Source organism: Nematolebias whitei, chromosome 11 (assembly GCF_014905685.2).
Source record: "Nematolebias whitei isolate Nwh7 chromosome 11, NemWhi1, whole genome shotgun sequence".
Classification (NCBI taxonomy): Eukaryota; Metazoa; Chordata; class Actinopteri; order Cyprinodontiformes; family Rivulidae; genus Nematolebias; species Nematolebias whitei.
Window position 1 is genome coordinate 39,221,973 of NC_056508.1, and position 7,642 is coordinate 39,229,614.

The following is a 7,642-nucleotide window of genomic DNA, read 5'->3' on the forward strand; positions in this document are numbered from 1 at the left end:
TAGGACTAAGGTGTGAATTGAGGATGTGTTAGGTTTAGGTTTAGGTATGTACTGGTAATGGTTAGGTTATGGATAAAGGTCATGGTTAGGCTATAGAAATGAATGAAAAATGAATGGAAGTCAATGCAAAGGTCCCACAAAGATAGCAAAACAAACCTGTGTGTGTGTGTGTGTTCACTCACTGTAACTAAATCACTTTGTTTATATAAGAGTGACTATTTAAACCTTTTTTTTCCATTTCTTTACCCTTTACAATTACTTTTTACCAAGTACCAGGAAGGTGCTGAAATGGCATGATTTTAGGTTAAAGTGCACAAAAACATACAAATTCAATTTTTACCAGCTTCTCAAACTCGTTTCTTTTCCTTGTCAGGATCACAATTGTAGCAAAAGTATTCAGTAATGTTTTGTTTCAAACTGTTATTTGAAGAAATAAAACCGAATGCACAGGGACAACAAAACTCATTTGATGCAAAGTAATGTGTGACTCCTGTCATACATACATCTGTCAAACAAGGAGTTGTTTTATTTATTTATTTATTTATTTATTTTTTATCAGTTCATTATGAAAAGAGAAGACGTCAGTGAGAAACATTTATTGGGTAAAAACAAAATTTAACTGAGCAACAGGAAATGTCTTCAGCTAAACATTAGATTCAGAATAAAAGCAAAATGCCTGGATGACAGACAAATCACCTGGGTTGAAAATCACAACTGGAAAGTCACCAGCAATTAAATCAAAAGAAACACTGAAGGAATTTATACACAAACACATTTTTAATGTTTGGCTATATATGGAAAAATGGAATGAAGCACAACATTTAAAAGCCAAACCAGATCTAACCATGGCCCACATGGAGCTTGAAAGATGCCTCAAGACGAACCAGAATACGTGTAAAATCCCTGCTTCTGTTTTATCTGTGGGTGAAAAATGGAAAACGAGCAAACAAGAAAGCACTCGACGTGTTCCACAACAGGTGGCTAACAAAGGAGCTCTGAGTTTCTGAACGCAACCAGGCATGAAGCACATCGAAAAAAAAAACATTCATCTCTCAAGGCAGAAACTTGTTGTAAGTCCCAAATAAGCTTCATTTGATCTGATTTTCTACAAATATTTATAGTCTACCTGTATGTGACTTCCTGTTTGCTTTGCATATTCATGTTAACTTTTGCAAAGTCTTAAAACACACGAACATTTAATGTTTTCATTAACCAAAAATGCTGGAGTGAACAAAACAAGATGACTTTAGGACTATGGCAAATGGATAGCTTTTGCACTCTTAATGAGTAACTTTTTAGCGATTACATTGATCTCATTTAATCTAATTAAAGTTAAAACTTGAGTCAGGTGTATGCTAACTAAAAAAAAAAGTTACCTGAGTTCTGCAGCTTTTTGAAATAAAACCTGTCCTACATATACAGGAACTGTGTGCCTATTACATGTTTCAAACCTAAAAGCTTTATCAAAAGGTGTTTTCTCTTGAGAGCACATTCAAATTCAGAAAGGAGTTTCACCTTTTTTTGGTCATTGCTGCCTCTTTGATCTTCTCCTGCCTGGCTGAAATAGAGTGAATGAGAAAAAGAAGTCATCTACTATCAGTAAAAAAAAAAAACAAGTCTCATGTGGCCGGACAATGAACCAAACCCAAACTCTCTCAGTCGATCCATTTCCTCACTGCTGTCTGTTGTTAGCCAGACCTCTGACCTGCCGTTTGCCAATTCAGAGCCACTGGACTGAGAGGAGGTAATCAAAAGTTCTGCGTGGGCAAGAGATGAGGAACATTGGTGCGATCAGAAAAGTGGGCCGTGCCCTGGAGATAACGATAGATGGGGAAAAGGCAGATCAGGGTTGTGCTGAACTGAATCCTTGTTCACTCAGATGGGGATAATAAAGTGAGGCTATGGAGCATGGGTGAGCTGTTTGCTGAGAAAAAAGGATTTGGACTAAAGTTAACCTGCCTCTTCTGCCACTGCCGAACCCCATTAATGAACATATAACGTTCCCAAAAAGACAAATCGATACTCACAGGAGGTAGTTCTGTGTTAAATGATTTGCTGCTAGATGCTTGCAACAATCTGAGTAAGCAGATGGATGCAACATTTAACAAAGTACAAAATTATTGTTACATCTTCGTACAGATTTGACTTAAAAAGCCAAGAAATGTATACTGGAAACTCTGTCTTGCGTCTATAATCAATGGACTTCAAGCAGATATTGCTACAATTGAACTATTTTTGAAAAGATAAGAAATGCTGTAACTAATCTCTGTGAGAAGATGATAAATATGAGCCTGAACTCTTGGTTCAGTGGCTCTGAAAACCTGTCCAGAATGAATTACAGTATGTCAACAGTTAGCTGATGGATTGCCAACATCGGTGCAGATATTTCTCCTGTCAGCAAAGGATAAATCTTATTGACTCTCCTGAGCAGCCAAATTTTCATCTAGTGACAGTGGCCTAATATTTTTTGATTTTCCAATTCAGAATTTCAGGAACCCTTCTACATTATAGTGAGCAGTTAGTTTAAGGCCAGCAGAGGTGACCAAGCTGTTCAGAAAGGGAATTCCACATTTTTGGAACTTTAACTTGAGTCATACAGAGATGTAGGGATTATGACATTTCTTCTGAAATGCCTTTCCATTTAATCAGTTCAATAGCTTGAGTAAAAAAATATTTTTTGAATTTGGTTTTACATATTTGATATTTAGTGTGTTGTACTAACCTGCATGCATAAGTCTTTAACTGTGATTTCACTTTAACGTCAGTTTATTTCAGACATATTTTATTCCACCAACATTTCTAACTGACTAGCATATTGTTGCCTTTATATTTGTGAATATACTGTGTAATATCTGTGATTCATATATAGAGGCCTTGCTGCACAGATGGAGAATACCTTTTATCTTTTTAGGACCACTCAAAACCTGCCGTTTTTCTCTTTCCTGGACTGTTTGACATTTTTGTGACTCACCATAAACCTGACTGAGCTGGGACAACAAGAGGAGCTAGAGGTTTGCAAAATTGATCAAGCTGTCGATGCACTTTTGAGTCAAGATTCTGCTTTGTCTTTGTAAAAATAACATTTTCTCTTTGGTGTTTTGGTGAAACAACAAAAAAAAAAAAAAAAAAAAATACCTGGGGACTTGTGTGTTTTTTTGTTTTTTTTTGTGTGTTTTTTTGTGGTGGTAAGGGAACTACATTTAAACTAATCAACTACAACTAATCTAATTGTTTTACAGCTTCATGTGAATATTCAAACTTTGACTATAAGGTAAAGCTGTTTTGCCAAAATGTCTGCTCCATTATCCAATATATGTCAGTACACTGACCTTCTCATTGTAGAAAGCTGAAAGAGATGTTTGTAGATGAAATTTTGGGTTTCTGAAGACTTGCACCCTGCATAGTGCTTTGGGGTGTTATTTTAAAAAAAAAAAAACAGTAGCCTGCAAGATAAATATGCACTTCTATGTAATTCAGAGAAATTGTGCTTTATTAAATAAAGGACTTGCACATAGGGCGGATGGTGGCACAGTTGGTAAAGCTACTGCCTCTCAGCTGAAAGGTCGCTGGCTTGAATCCTGGCCAGGTACATTTCTGGGTGGAGTTTCTATGTTCTCTCCGTGCATGTGTGGGTTTTCTCCATGTTTCCTTCCACAGAGCAAAAACATACATGCTGGGCTGATTGGTAACTCTCAATTGTCCCTCGGTGTGAATGAGAGAGTTAAATTAAATTAACTTTATTTATATAGCACCAAGTCACAACAGAAGTCATGTCAGGGCACTGAACAGAAACATTCATATATAAGTAAGTTAATAACATTATTTATCTGAGGAGCAGACTGCTTTGAGTTTAACTTCATCACAGACTCTCATCTTGAGCAAGCCTGAAGGCGACAGTGGAAAGGAAAAAAACCCTCATGAGGAAGAAACCTTTAGCAGAACCAGGCTCAGGACAAGTGGCCATCTTCTTTGACCGGCTGGGTTTGAGACAGGGAGGAGGAACAGATACACAATGGCAGGTCGAGAATCACATTAAGATAGACATAATATCAAATGTAAACTATTCCATTTTAACAATTCATTTGAAGAAATGAGGTCATTTTGTCCTCCAGTAGTCTAAGTCTATAACAGCATAAGAAGCCAACCCTAACTATAGGATTTATCAAAAAGGAAAGTCTTAAGCCCAGTCTTAAAACTGGACAATGTGTCAGTCTCACGGACAGAAACTGGAAGTTGGTTCCACAAGAGAGGAGCCTGATAACTGAAAGATCTTCCTCCCATTCTGCTCTTAGAAACTCTAGGAAACGCAAGTAAGCCTGCAGTTTGAGAACGAAGTGCTCTGTTAGGAAAATATGGAACAATAAGATCTTGACTCTAAGATGGAGCTAGGTTGTTGAGAGCTTTGTAGATTAGAATTTGTAGATTGAAAGTGGATGGTCGTTTGTCTCATTTGTTTCTATGTGTCCCTGTGATGGACTTGCGACCTGTCCAGTGTGTCCCCCGCCTCTTGCACAGTGATGGCTGGATATGGGCACCAGTGACCCCCATGACCCAAAAAGGAAGAAGCGTGTAAAAGATAATAGATGGATGGATGGATGGATGGATGGATGGATGGAACTCTCAGATACGTGCACTTTTTTCTTGCACTCTCCTGGCCAAAAGGATCATGTGTTTTTAGTGGTAAATACAGTAAAAGTACTGGAACTTAAATTCTACATTTATAGAATGGGACAATATTTTAATAATTTTTAGTCTGTATCCTTACCACATGTGAAATAATGGTCATAAACCTGAAATGGGTTAACTATGATGATTACAGTTGGAATAGTAAATGCATAATGAGCCTTATCATTTCAGCCAGGATATAGAATCTACATACATTCACTCATGTGAATGCAGCTATTTGCAGCTGGTTATTTCCAGACAGGAACTTCTGCTTTGTTTGATTGGACATTTTGCCCAACAAGAGAACTGAGCAGCTGCTGAGATGTGTTTAGTGTCCATTACAACTACTGACCACACTACACACAGCAGTTTTGTAGGTAATTAAATGGCATTCAGTTTGTTTCTATTGTATAAGATGGGTGGCATGAAACTAACACTAGTTTGGTTGGTATGCATGTCATCACCTCATTTTTATTGCTGCATTTCAATCTGTGTGCATATACCAAGATGATGGAGTGCCCCAGCTCAATAGTGCAAGTAGTGTGTGATAAAGCTATTCTATCAGCAGTTGAGCTGGTGCTTCCTGCATCTGTTCTGTGTCTGTAAGCTCTTTCCTTAAAAACTCACCCAAAAACATTCAGCAGAAATCCATTTGCAAGATATTGAATCTCTCTTTGGAACAGGGAGTGGCCAGTTCCTAACAAGAATAAATGAAAAAGAAAGTAAAGCCGTTTAACTCCAGTTGGTAAACTGCACATATACTTTCTGAATGTATCATACACAGGTAGTGTTTAAGAGGCTGCCACATAGACAGAGAAGGAGCAACCTCATAAATGTTTAATCAACTTTTTCAATGTGCAGTCAAAACAAGCATTTATTCCTCAAGTTGATATCCAGTGTGGATGTGAGGAGGCTGATCTATGTTTAGCTATGCAAATGTGGGGATTAAAACTTCAGGCTAGGCTGCAGAGCGGGAAAGAATTTGCTGCTAAATTAGTCACTCCCAGAGAAATTCGTTTGCCAGCAAACACTTACAAATGCTAAAACTAAGACCTATTTTTTTTTCTTGTTTCTTATTGTTTTTGCAGGTCTGTGATGGAAAACAATAGAAAAAAAAAACATTTCTAAAAAGTTTCTGATGTCAAGAATAAACAGCTAATTTTACTGACTTGCCACGTTTTCCATTAAAAGTCACCCTGCTTGGTGAGAAACGGCCTCTGGATCTGGCAAACATCTAGTGTCCTGGAGACGCTGTCCATCCACTCCAGCATCAATCAGCCTCAGGCCCCAAACCTACCTCCAAAAAGGCCCATTTAGGTCTTTTACTGATGTATTTCCTTCAATGTTGAGTCATTTGTTCCACTTCCAGACACTCTCTAATTGGATTATAAATCTTTTGTGATGATTAATCATATGACTTGCTTCAGATGTGCTAATGAGGAGCTATTTTAGCTGAATGACATCACAGCAAATCACCTCTAGCAACAGCAGGCTTCAGGTTTTAACCTGCGTCTCTTTCTGGTACTAGGGGCATGTAATTGCTATTTAGCATTTTCCTTTGACAATCATCAATGTTAGAGGCCTTAAAAGCTTAAATTCTCAGTTCATATGAAGGTAGAAATGTTAGTTGTTCTAAACCTTCGGCATCTCACAGCACATGCAATTGACAGACATTAAGTTAGTCTGTCACCTGGAAATGTTTTGTCATTTGCAGACTTAATAATTCATTACTAAAAGCTCTAAGCATTAGTATAGTTTACAACTTGCTATTTATGCAAACTGTAAGTGCTTTGCTGTGCTCTAGTACTTCCTGTTATGTTCGTTTAATGCAAAGGCTACGAGTTCTTTTTGGTTTCAAATGCAGGATTTTTCAACTTTAAAAGTGTGAGGATTTCATTTGCATTCAGGAATATTAAAGGAATATAGAAAAATTCTGATAAAAAATTGCATTAAGAAGAAGAAGAAGAAGACACAAAGAAGACAAAGGAGATGATTGTGGACTTCAGAAGAAACAAAAACACCTACACCCCCCTGAACATAAGAGGGTCTGCAGTGGAAGTGGTCTCCAGCTACAAGTACTTGGGTATACACATGAATGACAACCTCAGCTGGAACAACAACACCACCAGCCTGATCAAGAAAGCTCATCAGAGACTCTACTTCCTCAGACGGCTGAGACGAGCTGGTGTGGGAAGCTCAGTCCTCACCTCCTTCTACAGGTGTGCAGTGGAGAGCATCCTGTGCTCCAGCATCAACGTGTGGCATGGAGGCTGCACAGCTGCAGAAAGAAAAGCTCTGCAGAGAGTGGTGAAGGCTGCACAGAAGACTGTTGGAATCAGCCTCCCCACCATCACAGACATCTACACCTCCAGATGCAGGAAGAGGGCCTCCTGCATCATGAAGGACCCCACTCACCCAGCTCACACACTTTTTACCCCACTCCCCTCAGGAAGGAGGTTAAGGAGCATTAAGTGTAGAACCACTAGACTGAGGAACAGCTTCAACCCTGAGGCTGTTAGACTCATGAATCTCTAACCAGAATAATCACTGTGAAAAAAATCACATCATGTTGCTGCTGATCTGTTTCATGTTGCTGCTGATCTGTTTCAATGTTGAGGTGTTCATGCATGCACATCTGCTCACACAGACTCATGTTCATGTTTGTGCTGATGTTCGACGTAATGTTTTTTGTTATGAGTGCTTAGTGTATATTTAGTTGACGTTTTTCTTAGTTCATATCTTAGATGTTATTACTGTTTTTCTTTTACATTTTATTGTTGGATGCAACTGGGACCCTGTGTACATAATTTCACTCCACCACATGTACCACATGAGGTGCAAATGACAAAGAAACTCTGACTCTGACTGACTCTGATTTAAAGTGCTATAGTCACTGTTTTACTGAAAACATGATAGAATAGTATGGAGTGAAGGTTGCCTTAGATAAATGCATAGAATAGAATAGACCTTTACTGTC